Source organism: Urocitellus parryii, chromosome 8 (genome assembly GCF_045843805.1).
Source record: "Urocitellus parryii isolate mUroPar1 chromosome 8, mUroPar1.hap1, whole genome shotgun sequence".
Classification (NCBI taxonomy): Eukaryota; Metazoa; Chordata; class Mammalia; order Rodentia; family Sciuridae; genus Urocitellus; species Urocitellus parryii.
This window is the reverse complement of record NC_135538.1, coordinates 1,138,208-1,152,643: the sequence shown is the minus strand read 5'-3', so window position 1 is coordinate 1,152,643 and position 14,436 is coordinate 1,138,208.

Genomic DNA, 14,436 nt, shown 5'->3' with positions numbered 1-14,436 from the left:
CCCTCCCCAAACCCAGGGAACGTCCTCCCTCAGAATGGGGCCATCAACCATCCCTGAGAGCGGGGAGCCCCACAGAGGAACCCCAGAGCTCTGGAGAGGTGGGCACTGTGTGGGATGAAGAGGTGAGGGCGGGTCACGGCAGCCCCGAGGGGCAGTGCAGTTTGGGCTGAGAAGAAATGCCTGGAAGAGTGTCCTCGGTCCCAGGAACAGCCTGTGGGGGGACCTGCACCCAGAGGTGCATTTGGAAAAAGAACTGAACCCACTGAATGGAGGGGAGGCGGCCACTCTGCTCCCATGCGAGTCCAGGCTGGGGGGGCAGCAGCGCCTTGGACACAGAGGAAGTGACTGCTTCATCTGTGAGGGGAGTCTGGGGGCGCATAGTCGCAGTGTGCTGGCTTCCACTGTGCAGGAGTGAGGACCACCCCGTCCCCGTCATCCTCCCTGAGGAGCTCAGTGAGGGCAGCAGGTGAGGAGGGGAGGTGGGGGGGCACCTCTCACCTGCACCCTCAGGAGTCAGGGCTGTGTGAGCCCAAGGCCAGGACGGCCCTCCTCACCTCACCACTCCCAGGACCGTGGGAGTGTGACTTCAGAGCAGCTTGTCACCTGCAGTCACCCCTGGTCACCACGGAGTCTCTCCCAGACTGGTCAGCTCCTGCCCTGGCCAGCACTCGGGTGTGAGCACTGCTGGTGCAAGCCCTGGGCAGGTGTCTCTCTGCTGCCACCACAGCAGGGCTCCAAGAGGACGGACCCTCTGGGAAGAGCCCCTGGAGGAGGGTGAGACACAGGGGTCACCTCTCAGGACCCCTGGGCAGGCTAGACCTCAAGGCTGCCCCCGGGGGTCTCTGCCTCTCCCAGGAGCTATTCTGCACTCTGGTCTCCCTATTGCTCACGCCGCCCTGTGTGAGTGCAGGCTCTAGGGCCTGAGCAGGGAGGAGCTGACCACAGTTACACGGGGAGGGGACGGCTAGCCCTGGGGTGGCCAGGGTCATGGGGACTCCGGGCCTCAGTACAGGCTGTGCACCACGAGGCTCAGGCTGCAGGTGGAATCTGGCAGAAGATTGTGAAATAGCCCCTGGATTTGGTCAGACCTGGAGACTGTGGAATTGTCTCAAAAAGCTTTTCCAAAGGACAGGAAGTAACACTCTACTTCCCAGAGGAGCTGGACGTCACCGTGAAGACACATGATGCCCTGCCACTTCACACCAAGCCACCAACAGAGGCCAGAAGGTGCTGGAGGGGACAGTCCTGGCTGCTGGTGGGAAAGGAAAGGCCAATGTGCTCGAGGGTCCTGAGGCCTCCTGGGGCTGGACCCCGGCACCCGTGGGGCTGACCCACCCAGACCCTGAGTGTGCCAGTGGCTGCAGGGGCCAGAGTGGGGCCGGGACCTCCACCTCCCACCCAGAGCACAGTCCTGGAGAAGGGGCTCTGTCCCATTGGGTCCAAGGAGTGCTGCACTCACTGCCCTGATGAGGGACCTGGCTGAGGAGGAGGACCTGCCCTGGTCCCCAGGGCCTTGCCAGGCTCATCCCCAGCCTTGGTCTTCCCGGGTCCCAGGCCCCCAGCCCAGGGTGTGGCCCAGCCCAGCCTCCGGGCACCCAGTGCAAATCACTTCCTAAGGAAACCCATCCAGCTGCTCTTCCCGGGGGTGAAGCCTTTGTCACGGGGTGAATCCAGCATCCTGTGTCCTCATGCTCCCTGGGACGAGAGACCCCAGGTGCCAGGCTTGCTGTTGTGGGGACTTAATGAAGATCCAGGAAGGTCACATGAAGCTCACGCAGAGAACCTGCGTCTGGCAGCTTGAAGGGACCAAGTGCCCAGAGACACGCCCTGGACTTCCGCTGTGCTCAGGGGACGGCCAGGCCCCCACGCACTGGGGTCCAGAGCACAGCAGCCAGGACACCCCCAACCAGGGACCAGCAGGGAGGGTCACAGGGCGATTAAACTCCCAGCCATCTAAGAGCTACCCCGAGTGGAAAAGAGAGGGACACTCTACTGTTCACGAGCGTTTCTCTTCACGTATCTGAGAAGCCTCTATGTCAGGGCTGCGTGGCACGCCACGAGGAGGTGGTGACGTCGTTTGTGCCATCTGGAATGTTCTAAGAACACCCGTTATTCTGTTGTGAACATCTAAAGGAAACAGATGCATGCCAAGCAAGCTGAGTTCAGCCCACGGGGCTGGCAGTGAGGGCCGTGCCCGGGCAGGCTTCAGGCAGCGTGGGAGGGAGGAGGGTGCGGGAGAGGAACTTCCTCTCCACAGTTCACTTCCTGCAGCGGCTGCCACTCAACACCGTGTCTGGGTGGCTTAGGACAACAGAACTCTCTCTCTGGCTGTCTGGGTGGCTTAGGACAGCAGAACTCTCTCTCTGGCCGTCCGGGGGCCACGAGTAAGTTTGAAATCAAGGTGTCCCCTGCTGCCTCTTGCCTATGGCCACAGAGCCCCAGGCTCTGCCTCTGTGTGGCTATTCCTGTGCCTCCTCCTCCTCCTCAGGAAGCTGGACCTGGGCGAGGGCCCTCCCTGACTAGCAAGGCCTCGTCTAATCTCGACGATATTCCTGAAGACTCCATTTCCAGGCTGATCCCGTTCATGGGAAGGAGGTGTGTATGCGCCTGTGGTGGCCCAGGACCGTCCAGCTGTGCTTCTGGGCGACCCCTCACCATGGCACACCCCTCAACTGTGGCCAGTGTATTTATGCCCTGAAGCTCTTCACAGCCGCCTCGACCTCAAACTCACAGATTCCAGCGAGGGGCGATGGGGATTAGAAAAATAAAGACTGGCGACGCAGATGTGGAGGTAACAGCTGCATCAGTGGAGTGCTGCTCTCTGGTGGAGAAGCAGGTCTAGAGAACTAAGCCAGCCATCTTTATTTACACACGTCTCATCGATCACATTAAAGGCCACGCAAGCATTGTTCTTTGTATTCAGGAAAGTTACAGAGTAGCATGCAGCTGATTCCAGTAGTTCTACAGTCACCATGTGGAGCGCTCAAGGAAACCTTCCTCTTCACATCCTCACCAACATTTATGTGGCGGGAAGGGCCCACTCATACCTTACTGGTGGGACTGCAAATCGGTGCCACCACTATGGAAAGCAGTATAGAAAATCGGGAATGGAAGCCCCTCAGAAAACTGGGAATGGAAGCACCATTTGACCTGATATCCCACTTCTTGGTTTATACCCAAAGGACTTAAAATCAGCCCACTCTAGTGACACAGCTACATCAATATTTACAGCAGCTCAATTCACAATAGTTAGACTAAGGAACCAACCTAGGTGTCCGTCAATACATGAATGGATAAAAAAAATGTGGTATAAATACTCAATGGAATATTACTCAGCTTTAAAGAAGAGAGAGATTATGGCATTTGCCAGTAAATGGTTAGATTTGGAGAATATCCTGCTAAGTGAAATAAGCCAATCCCACAAAACCAAAGGCCAAATGTTTTCTCTAATATGCAGATACTAATTCACAATAAGGTGGGGGGCACTAGAGAAGAATAGTGTTACCTTAGATGAGGTAGAGGGAAGTGATGGGATGGGAGGGGAGGGAGTGGGGGGATAGGAAGATAGTAGAAGGAAACAGACATTATTACTGTGTGTATATATGTGACACGTGACCAATACGATTCTGCAACAAGTACACCCAGAAAAAGAGAAATCATCCCCCATCTATGTATCAAAGTGCATAAATGCATCCTACTGTCCAGTGTAACTAATTAAAACAAATTAAAAAATTTTTAAAAAGAAGGTCCTTTCTTTAAAGTTGCTGTTTGTGGCTATCTAGCAGGAGAGCTTCTGTTCCCAGGAGCTGTGTGCCTGAGATCAAGGTCAAGACTGATAAGACTCTAGCACAGAGCCTCCTCATGGAGGGCATTACCATGCAGCTAGGCATCCTGTACCTTTGCACAGAAACTCTCCCAGGCACCAAGCCTGCCACAGCCGTGAAGTCATCAGGACCCCAGTCTCAGACGCTGCCTTCCCACTGTCCGTCACCACTGTCCACAACCAGACAGGAGTGAGACAGTGCGGGAGCAGGGAGAGCCTCCTGGAGCCCTAGCTGTGGTCAGGGTCCTGCCGGGCATTGTGCTGGGCAGGGAGGGCAACGGCAGTGGAGAACCTTGGTTCCCTTCCTGTCCCTTGCAGAGACGAGCAACAATTCTGCCTCCCAGCCCCTCAGAAAGCAAGGGGACGTAAATTTCCTGGAATCAACAGTTTTGCTGAGCAGAGCCAAGAGCCCCCTCTTCCTGCCTCCTCTCCCTCCCAGGCCCACATCCTCCAGGCCCACGTCCACTCAAACACAGTCCTCATCCAAAGGGTCACTTGGAGGGGCCTCTGCTGCCTGCAGAAAGACTGATGGCCCCGTGTGGCATGGCACAGGGAGACAGAGAGCCCCGTACAGAGATCAGCTCAGTGAGCACGCTCGGCGTGGCATGCAGACCCGTCCACCTGATGTGTGTGGCACACCCTCAGAGGAAAGGCACTGTCCGTGAGGAGGGAACAGCAGACAGCCCGGTGGGGATGACCTAGACATGGCTCCAAGGCTCCTGAGCACCTGCTGCTGGCCACCCCCCCAGTAAAACCGTACCACCCCAACCCCACACATGATCCAGCTCAATCGCATTCCTCACAAAAGCAAAAGCAAAACTGGTGTGGACAAAGAAGGCAAGTCTTAGGAACCAAACAGTGTGAGTTCACCTTTCCACTTGTAACCTGGGCAACCAGGGATAAGCCATCCTCTACGGCAGGGGTGCGACCTCTGAAGGCACAGTCCTGGCCTGGGGGGAGGTTTCCTGTTCCACACACCCGGGGCCCGAGGCTGCACGCAGTGGCCATGGGGCAGCCTCAGAGCAGCACACTGCCAGGACCTCTGAGCCTCACCTGACCACACCAGGGGACCTGCAGGTGCAGCAGCCCGGGCGGCAGGCAGCCAGAAGCGGCTGACTCGGATTCAACCACCCCTGGGGCTGCGTTCTGAAAGCTGTTGTACTGGAGACTCTGGATTTTCTTGTGCCTTTATTAATGTTTTATTGACTTAAAAAGGAAACAGCCTGGAGACACAGGGCTCGGCCAGCACAGGCAGGGCACAGCGGGGAGGGCCAGCCAGCAGCGGCTCCTGGGCTGGAGCTGCACGGGGGGCGGGTCCCTGGGCAGCAGGAGCAGGGGCCGGCAGTGTTTGCAGAGCTCTCAGGGAACCAGGATCCTGTCGGAGGTCCACGGGGAGCTTCATATCTTGATCTCGGCATGAAGATTCCAGGGGCCCATGGCGGCTTCGTAAGGGGAGAAGACAATCCCACCGAGAATGCTGTGGCCGTGACCTGCAGCTAGGAGAGTCGTTGGGAAATGTGGATCGTGGCTGTGTCTCCGAGCCCGTCCTCCAGGGAGTTTGAGGACTGCTCCCTCTTCCAGGAGTGAGGAGTTGGGGTTCGCAGCTTCAAAGGCTGCATCCACAGATGACTGACTCGATGGCTCTATGGGTTTAGTATTCTTAAATTTTCAAATCAGTGTGAGAGTAAGTATGTTTGGTCGCCTGTTTTCTTTTACTCAGAGACTACACTGGAAAGAGTAACTATAACATTCCTATTTTGTTTTTGGAAAAATCATTAGGGCCCAGAAGTCAGTAGGTAACAGTGGTTTCTCCACTTGAGATTTCAGACACAACTTCAATTGGAAGACGGCTTCGTGCTCTCCGAGTCGACCTCGTAGAGACACGTACTGCACTCCAGTGACAGCATTATCTAATCAAGAAGAGCCCCGAAGGAGGCAGGCTGTGTTCTAGACTCAGTGGTGGTACGCACATTGAACACGCTCTGCCTTCCTCACTTTATTTTGCCTTCGACCTACTAACTTGTCATGATGCATCTGTTCAAGTCACTGAGTTTGAACTTGGCATGTGAATTGTGGATTCTGGCCTGGATATTGATTAACTAATATGAACTAGGGCTACTGAATGTCTCTGGGCTTCACTTTGCCTTGAAGATTTTGTTTGAAAATTAACCAAAGAGAATAAGTGCCCATCAATGAGACCGGCTCAGAGGAGGGCTTCGGAAAGCGCATCCCCTTTCCTTCCGCTCCTGCTGACCGGGCACGGGGTGGCTGTGAGCCAGTGGGTCCTGGGGAATAACTTAAAGCTATCCACTACCTGCACTTCAGAAAGTTTTGTTCCCACTACAAACTATATGAGATTAAAAAGATTTTTGAACAATAAAAGACACCTCTTCTATTAGGAAATAAAATTAGAAAATTATAATTTTATATCCTTAAATCATTTATGTAATTTTTTCTTCCATTATAAGACAAGAAAATTTTAGATATTTGCATAAGGATGCCTGCTATTATCATTTTTCCATAAGGAATGTATGCCAAATTTGTTATAAAGAGCTTTGATTTTTTATGTGACTGTTAAAAACTTCATTGTGTTTATATGTGAGTGTCCCCCAAAAATTCACGTGTGGGATGGTGCAAGAGTACAAGGTGAAATGATTGGGTTACTCATGACCAGACCAATGGCTTAGCCACTTGAATAGATTACCTGGGAGGTAACTGTAGAAGCTAAGGTGTGGTTGGAGGAGGTGGCCACTGGGGTGTGCCTTGGGGGCTTTTATTTTGTCCCAGTGAGCAGAGCTGTGTGCTTCCTGGGTCCACATGCTGCGCTGCCTTCCTCCTCCACACCCTTCCTCCACGATGCCCTGCCTCACCTGGGCCCAGAGCCATCGAGTCAGTCCTCTGTGGATGCAGCCTTTGAAACTGCGAACCCAAGTAGACTTTCTCTCCTAAAATCCGCCTTGTCAAGTCCTTTGGTCAAGTGGAGGGAAGCGGACTTCAGCAACCGTCGTTCTCCTGTTTCTGTAGGGCTGAAAGAGCCAAAGAGCGGAGCCACCCAGGCAGCCAGAGCTCCGGGAGAAGGCCTGCCGTCCGTCCATGAAGAGCGTCCTGGGCGAGGCCAGGAGGGTGGGGAGAGATGCTTCCCTTTCTTTCCTTTTGTGATGATTTGTCCCCTGGCATGTTCTTGTGGTGGCTCGAGTCCTGGGCTCGCTGCAACGGGACAAGGTGGGTTCTGCAGCCTGATGCGCGTCTTCCTGCCCAGGGAGCTGGGGCAAGGCGGCCTGAGGTCTGAGGAGCCTTTCTTTCTCTTCTCTGCCCAACTGAAGTGACCGCACACAGGATCCCTAGATCTTGGAGGAAGCCACCAAGGGCCCTGTGAGCTTCTAGCTCTAGGATCTCAGAAAGAAGACAGGGTGAGAAGGGAGGCATCCACTTTTGGGAATAAACGGACACAAACCCTTGGCTCACCGCCAGACAGAACACTTCCAGAAAAGACCTCAAGCGCCACCACAAAGAACTCAGCTCTGAGCACTGAACCCTGACACCACCACAGCCAAGCCCTGATGGCCTCCCAAGAGGCCCACGCCTGGCGTCACTTCAAATGGCACAGTAAAGGTGCACGGTGTGAAAGTAAAGGTGAGCTGGTCTTCACCTAATTAGTTGATTTCCCATTCAAATAACAACAAGGATTAGGGGTGCACTTCAGTGGGAGCCACTTGCTTAGCAGGAATGAGACCCCAGATTTAATACCCAGCTTGGCTAAAAGCAAAACAAAAAAGATAACAAACAAGGCAAAATAATGAAACAATATTTAATAGAAGATAAGAACAGAATTTCATAAGATTCAATAGAATTTCATAATATAATATTGAAAACGTCCAGAATGGAAGCCAAAATTATTTAACTAACAAAGAATTAGGAAGTTGTGACAAATACACGGAGCTGTGGCAAATGAAAAGATGACTAACAGATGCCAATCTCAAGACCACCCAGATGTTGGAATTATTACACCAGGACTTTAAGACAATTGTTACAACCATGTTCCCACAGGTCAAGGCCAACCCTCTTGAAATGAGTGGAAAGAAAAGCTGTCTCTGGAATGACGAGAGAGACCGTGGGGAGAACCCAGAACTGAAAACAGACTCCTTGGGCAGGCTCCTTGGTGAAATGTCAGTGATTGAGGAAGAAGTTGCAGAACCAGAGAACCAAGAGCAGTTATCCGCCCTGAGCAAGAGAAAGAGACACAACTGAAAAAATGGACAGAGCCTTGGAATCCTGAGGGACAATACCAAGAGGTCTGATTTCCAGACTGTGGGGCTGGGAGAAGAATTATTGGAAGAAGTAATGACGAGAACCTTCCTAAATATGATGCAATACAAAACCTTATAGATGCAAAGAGTTCATTTCTCCACAAGCAGGAAAAACTCAAGGAAAACCACGCCCAGGCATAACCATAGGGAAAAGGCTGAAAACTAAAGGAAAGAAATAATTTGAAAAGGTGGGACGAGTCTTTCATGAGGCTCAAATGTCCTCATTTTTACAAAACCCATTTGTTACTGTTTCTTCTTGCACAAGACCTTTAGATCAACAGGGTGGAGGAGGGTGACTGGGCTCTGGAAGAGGAAGTGTGGAACATGAAGAAAATAGAAATTAGTGGGTAGGTCGTCTAAATATTTGGAACCTCAAACACGTATTTGGTTTGACTTGGGGACAAACAAATGACTCGGTGGCTTCTTCTTTTATCTCCTGTGGCTCATCTTCTGTGGTGATGAACAAAAGTGAGGTCTGGGCAGGTGGGAGACGGCTGTGGGCGGTGACCAGGGGCCGCAGAGCTGATTGGAAATCGGCATGACATCAGGTTCTGAATCGCGTGTTTTATTTGGCAAGAACAGCATTTCCCGACTACGATTTCCCTCTTGGCACCCTGGTATGCGATTGAGACTTGATATTTAACCCACCTGGAAGCTGTGTGTGTGATCCTACGGGGTTGGGGGGTGCATGCATCCCAAGCCCCAGCAGGTACCCCATTATCCTCTATGGAGGGCTTTGTTTCTTCATGTCACAAATAGTGACTGTGAACTTCCAAGTGACTCAGAAGTGCGGCCTCTGTGCCTCTTAGAAACTCTCACTTCCAAACTCCTAAGAGTCACCACCACAGAGGACAGCCACATGCAGACGAAATTCAGTGAGGACAAGTTAGAGGAGGCTTTAGTGGTTGGCGTGTGGGTGAAACGGAGTGCAATGTGTTCTTCATTTGCAGTGGACGCTCTTTAAAGACCTGGTGTCCAGTTATAGACCCCACGCCAGCTCCACAGGACCTTCACATCCAGCCCCACCCCATTGTGAAGGGGACCACGTAGCTTCCGACACACACAGACCCAAGGCCTTCCGTCATGGGGAGAAGTCAGGGCAGGCTGATTTGTGAGCTGCAGGTCAGGAAGAGAAAGAAATCACCTTCGTTTTCCAAGTGCAGGTAGCCCACATCTCTCTAATGACCTCCCGAGAGGCCGGTGCCTGGCGTGGTTCAAATGGCACAGTAAAGTTGATGGTGGTGAAAGGAGAGGTGAGCTGCTCTCCTCCTAACTCGGTTGATTTCCCTATTTCTACAGGGAGGGTGGGAGCATCTGCCTTTTCCTGACCTCTTTTGCTATCGTTTCCTAAAGGCATGTGAATAAAGGACTGTAAATGGGAATATCCAAAAACTGTTCAGTGTCTGTGGTTTGCAGTTCTCATCAGGGAACATCTGAATGAGGACTTTGCGATTGCCCTGAGCCCGGGCCCCAGGGCTGAGAATCCGTGTTCCTCTTTGGGGAGGCAGGGGGCGTGGTGGACCTGGTCTGGTTGTGCTGGACCCTCACCTGCCATGGAGGAGGAACAAGCACGGCCCCGCTGGACTTCCACACGTGCTGCTGGACGCGAGCAGGGCGTCATGGGGAAGTTGGTGCCCCAGTTCTGTGACGTGGAAACCGGACTTACTGCCAATTAGTTAGGGAAGCCGCCCCACGTAGTGTCCTCCTTCTCCACAGTCCAGAGCCAACAGGTGGACACACGTCCACAGAGTGGGAGGACTCGCCCACACTTCAGATGCTCGAGCCCTGTCTGCCTTTTATCAACCTCCATGACGTTGGAGGTCACCAGAGCCTTGTAACCCTCACTCATGCTGACCCGATCTAGGCGGGATCGCTACCACCTTAAAACCTCAAGTTTCCCAATCCTACAAAAACATCTGGCAAAAATTCACTGTCCTGATGTTTTGACAGACTTTGAATATGGCCTTGGTAGCCATGGGGTATGAAGGAAATCAGAAGGCGTCCATCTTTGTGGACCGAGACCTGAGGGCGAACCTGGAGATTCCCAGTTTCCATAGACGACATTGGTTCCGGCGTGGGTGACACGGCCACCCTGTGCTCCCCATCAGGAAAAGGTACAAGACTACGGGGAAGGCCTAGAAGGCAAAACTGCTATTATTCTTGAATTTGGAGCAGTACAAAGTGTCAACAATGATCTCCTCTAGGTTTCTTGAGACCATGATCACCTTGTGCTTTGGTCCTTGGGTTGTCTCTTCCGGGCGTCAGCATCAGGAGTGGCAAAGCAGTCCACCCTCTGCCGAGAGAGAGAGTGTCCGGGTCTGAGAGGAGCCACACTCAGGCCGTTCTGTAGCCAGAAGGTGTGAGTTGTTCCCTCCCTCTGCTTCTGTGAGGTCCATGACGAAGACCCCCAGAAGACGGGCAGGGCTTGGCCCTGCCGCTCACTGTCCCTTCTCCCGCTGAGCCAGTGGCCTTCACTGGGGCCTTGGAAGCTGAAGAAGGAACACAAGACGGTTCCTTTTCCCAACCCCGAGCCAGTGCCTGGGCCCTGCAGACAGAAGGGGCACAGCTTTGAACCCCAAGCTCTCAGTTTGCAGGAACTTGCTTCCTGGGACCTGGATGGTCAGCCTAGGAGTGGAGCTCCTGGGGGAGGACAGGTCACAGGTCGGGGAGGGGAGCCAGGCCTTCTGCTCCTCAGACTGAGGGCAGTCTCCCATGTGGAGGACACTGCAGGGAGACGGGCTCCCAGTGCCCACCCTGAGCAGCGCCTGGCCCCGTCCAGCCCTCCCCCACCCTTCAGCCAGCCGAGTCGTGAGTCTGCGGAGGAGTGAGAGGACTCTCCTGGTCAGGCAGTGCGGGCCTGTCCTTCTCAGGCCGGTGAAGCTCCAGCAGGAAGCCAGCCTTGGGAACGACCCCTGACCCCTGCAACAGCGGCCACCCAAGGGCCACGGCAGCAGAGCCTGGGAGGACTCGCTGCAGTGGCCTGAGCTCTGGTCTGAATGTCTGTGGCCCCTTTCCCTGAGGAAGTGCCCACCCCAGGTGCTGGTACTGGGAGGGGGCCTGGGGGGCGGGTCCGGAGGCAGCATGGGGTTCCACATTAGAAAGACCTTCACCCGGGAAGCCCAGGAGGCCCAGGAGGTCAGAGTGAGAAGCCGCCAGCTAGGACCAAGAGGCCCTTCCTGGCCCGGCCTGTCAGCAGGCCTTGATAGGTGCTGACCCAGCACTGGTTACGTGCACAGCATGTGGGGTGCCCATGCATGTGCGTGCGCTCGGAAGAGGACAGACAGGGCGTGGGTCGGGAGGAGCAGGGCACAGGGCAGAAGCAAAGGCCTCAGGTGAAAGTCAGGGGAGTGGGATGTCAGCCGGCCACCACCAGGGCCACTGGTGGGAGGGGAGGCCAAGGGCCCAGCCACCCGTCCAGGGCAGAGTCCGGGTTTGGCTTTGGCTATGGGAAGAGCTGGGCAGGCTTGATACGAAAGTTCAGTCCTCTACAAGATCGCCCTGGTGGCCCTGGGAGCTGGCCACAGGTGCCAAGGAAGCTGGGGACCTAGGACCTGCCAGGGAGGGCAGCATTCTGGGAGGGGCAGTGTGGGGGGGGTGGTCATGTATCTTGGAGGCCCAGCCGTAGATGGTGCTAACTGTTGAGCCATGTGGGGAAGAGGGCGCTGAGAGCCGGTCCACCTCTTATCTTTGTGCTGTGGGGAGACGGGGCAGGTGGGGGAGGCCGGGGTCTCCAGAGCAAACGTCACATGGTGTCGCCCACTGGACGTCCAAGGGCACCGGAGGGGCAGACGTGGGGTGAGAGCATAGCGGCTAGGTGGAGTTCAAAGCCTGAGCTGGCTGAGCTCCCTCAAAGAGCAAGTGAAGAGGGGAGCCGCAGCCAGAGTGGCTCCCAAGTCTGGACCAGACAGGTAGGAAATGGAAGTGCAGGTCAGAGCCAAGCCCAGGGCTGCACACTGAGCACGTCCCGAAGAGGGGCTGGGTAAGAGGGCGACAGGGTTGCAAGGTGGCCACCTTGACCAGACCCCGTCCAGCGACATGGAGACCACTGCATGGGTGAATGCCAAGAGCGGACTGCGACATGAGCTGAGTGAAGAACAGCCCGGGGAACGGCCTTTCCTGACCTGTCCAGCCACATCGCGGGAGGTTTGAGAGTGTGGCTGTGTCTAGGGACAGTTGTCCGGTCCATGTCGCTAGTGATGCTTCTGGGCCTTGCTCAGATTGGAGGCTCAGCCTGCAGGGGACCTGGTGGAGCAGGACCTGGTGGAGCATTGCAGCGCACCTCCTGCCATATGCAAGCACAGCGCTCCATAGGACCGCAGCACCCAAGGCCTCCAACATGGGGGTGCTGGGCACCTCCACCACTGACCAGCCCTAACACAGGATAAAATGAAGACGTCTACCCACCAGGAGACGCTGATGAGGTGAAGTGGACTTGGCCGCCCCAGGGTGCATGTAATTGATCATAGTTTTCCTTGTCCTTTTAATTTTATGAAGTTGAAGCTTGCCCTAGAGTAGAATGGACGACAGGACAAGTTTTGCCTTAAGAAGTGTAAAGGTTAAATCTAAGTTTTTCTCTCCTGTTAAGTTTAAGTTTTGCTTTTCTGTAAGTTTAAGTTCTGTTTTCCTGGAACCCTAAACTTATGTTAAAAACAGTTACTTATGTTAAAATGTACCCTGGCCCAACACCCCCTGACAAAACGCATGATTGTTCTGTAATTGTTATTTTGTAACAACCCCACTCTCGCACCCTAACTGCCATATGAACTTCCCTGTTTAAACACTGTATAAAAACTCTGCTTAAGCTGTACTCGGGGCTCCAGTTTCTCTCAGGAGAACTCTGGGCCCCAGCATGCTGGTCCACCCCCCAATAAACCCTTTGCTTTTGCATGAGACAAGTCTCTTGGTGGTCTCTTGACATTTGCCAGACCCTAACAGAAGAAAATATGTATTATTCTGTGCTCACAGAACAATGCCCTCTGAGGCCATCTTCCTTACCCAGAAAGTCCTCAGGGAACGTCCGTGCATCTTTAGAAGCTGCAGACCCCAGTGTCTTGTTGGGAAGGTGGTGAGGTGACCCTGCGGCCATTCCTTCTCTTCTCCCCCAGGAGGGTGCCAGCCAGCCTCAAGCCGGCCCTCAGGAGGGGCCTGTGTGGCCTGCAGCCGCGGCCAGCTGTGTTTTCCAGTCTGAGTTTGCCTGTGGACGTGAACCCGGGATGCTCTCCGCCAAAAGGGAAGCAGGTTCTCCCTCTGCTCCTTCCCTCCTGCTGCTTTCCTGAGGTGCCCACAGGATTCGTGGGGCAAGCTCGTACTTGGGTAGCCTCGGGAGAAGTCAGGCCTGGGAGACCAGAGGTGGGAACTCCCAGCCACAGGTGGCCTCAGCCTGCAGGACCCAGGGGGGAAAGAGTGAACAGAAGCCCCGGCATGCTGTCAGAGGGACAGTGCACAGGCCTGGCTCGCCCAGTGTGGACAGAGGAGGTCACTGGCGTGGGCAGAGGGCTGAGCTGAGTCCCTGCAGGAAGCTGGTCAGCTACTGGGAACTCTGAGGAGCAGAGCGCTGTTCCTGGGCCACAAGGCCACAGTGGTTGGTCAGCAGGAGTGGTCCCATCCTTCAGATAAGGCTTAAGGCCAGGTTCTAGGTGGACAGGGACTATGCCCTGAAGCGGTGAGAGGAGCTGCCGAGCCGTGTGGGCACAGGTGGACCAGGGACTGCAGGGAGATTCCCTCACCTCCCCTGCTGTCCAGGGCCCCTGTGTGGAGTTAGGGGAAGCTCCCGGGTCTGTGGGCTGAGATGTCCAACACCAGAGTAGAAACTCCACCTGGGAAGTGTGGATGGAGACCGGAGGAGACTGCGGGTTTGCCCCTAGAGGGCCAGGAGTCCTACCCCTACCAGGGGTCAGGGCCAAGCCACGGGCTCTGCGGCCTGCTCCTGTGTGGTCGGCGGGATACAGTGGACATTTGTCTGCAGTAGGATGTCATTCTTCCTGTCATGTTCCAACATGGCAAATAGTGTACCAATTTCTCAAAAGGAAACCATGAATCACAGCACAATGATTTTTTCCTACAAAATAAGCTTCCGAAATTGCTCTGAAAAAAACCTGGACTTTGTCCTCCTTCTCCGAAAGGTCACTCCTTGCTTGCCTGGTGTTTTTCCACCACCTTTCCTACTGCTGGCCACTGTGATGTTTCTGCTTCTTCGGTCAATTTTAGGTATTTCTCTCTAATGTATGTTTTGCTAAGATGAAACTCACACACACTGAAGGGCAAAGATCGTGGCTGCTCCAGGACTAAGGCACCGTGACACCCCCC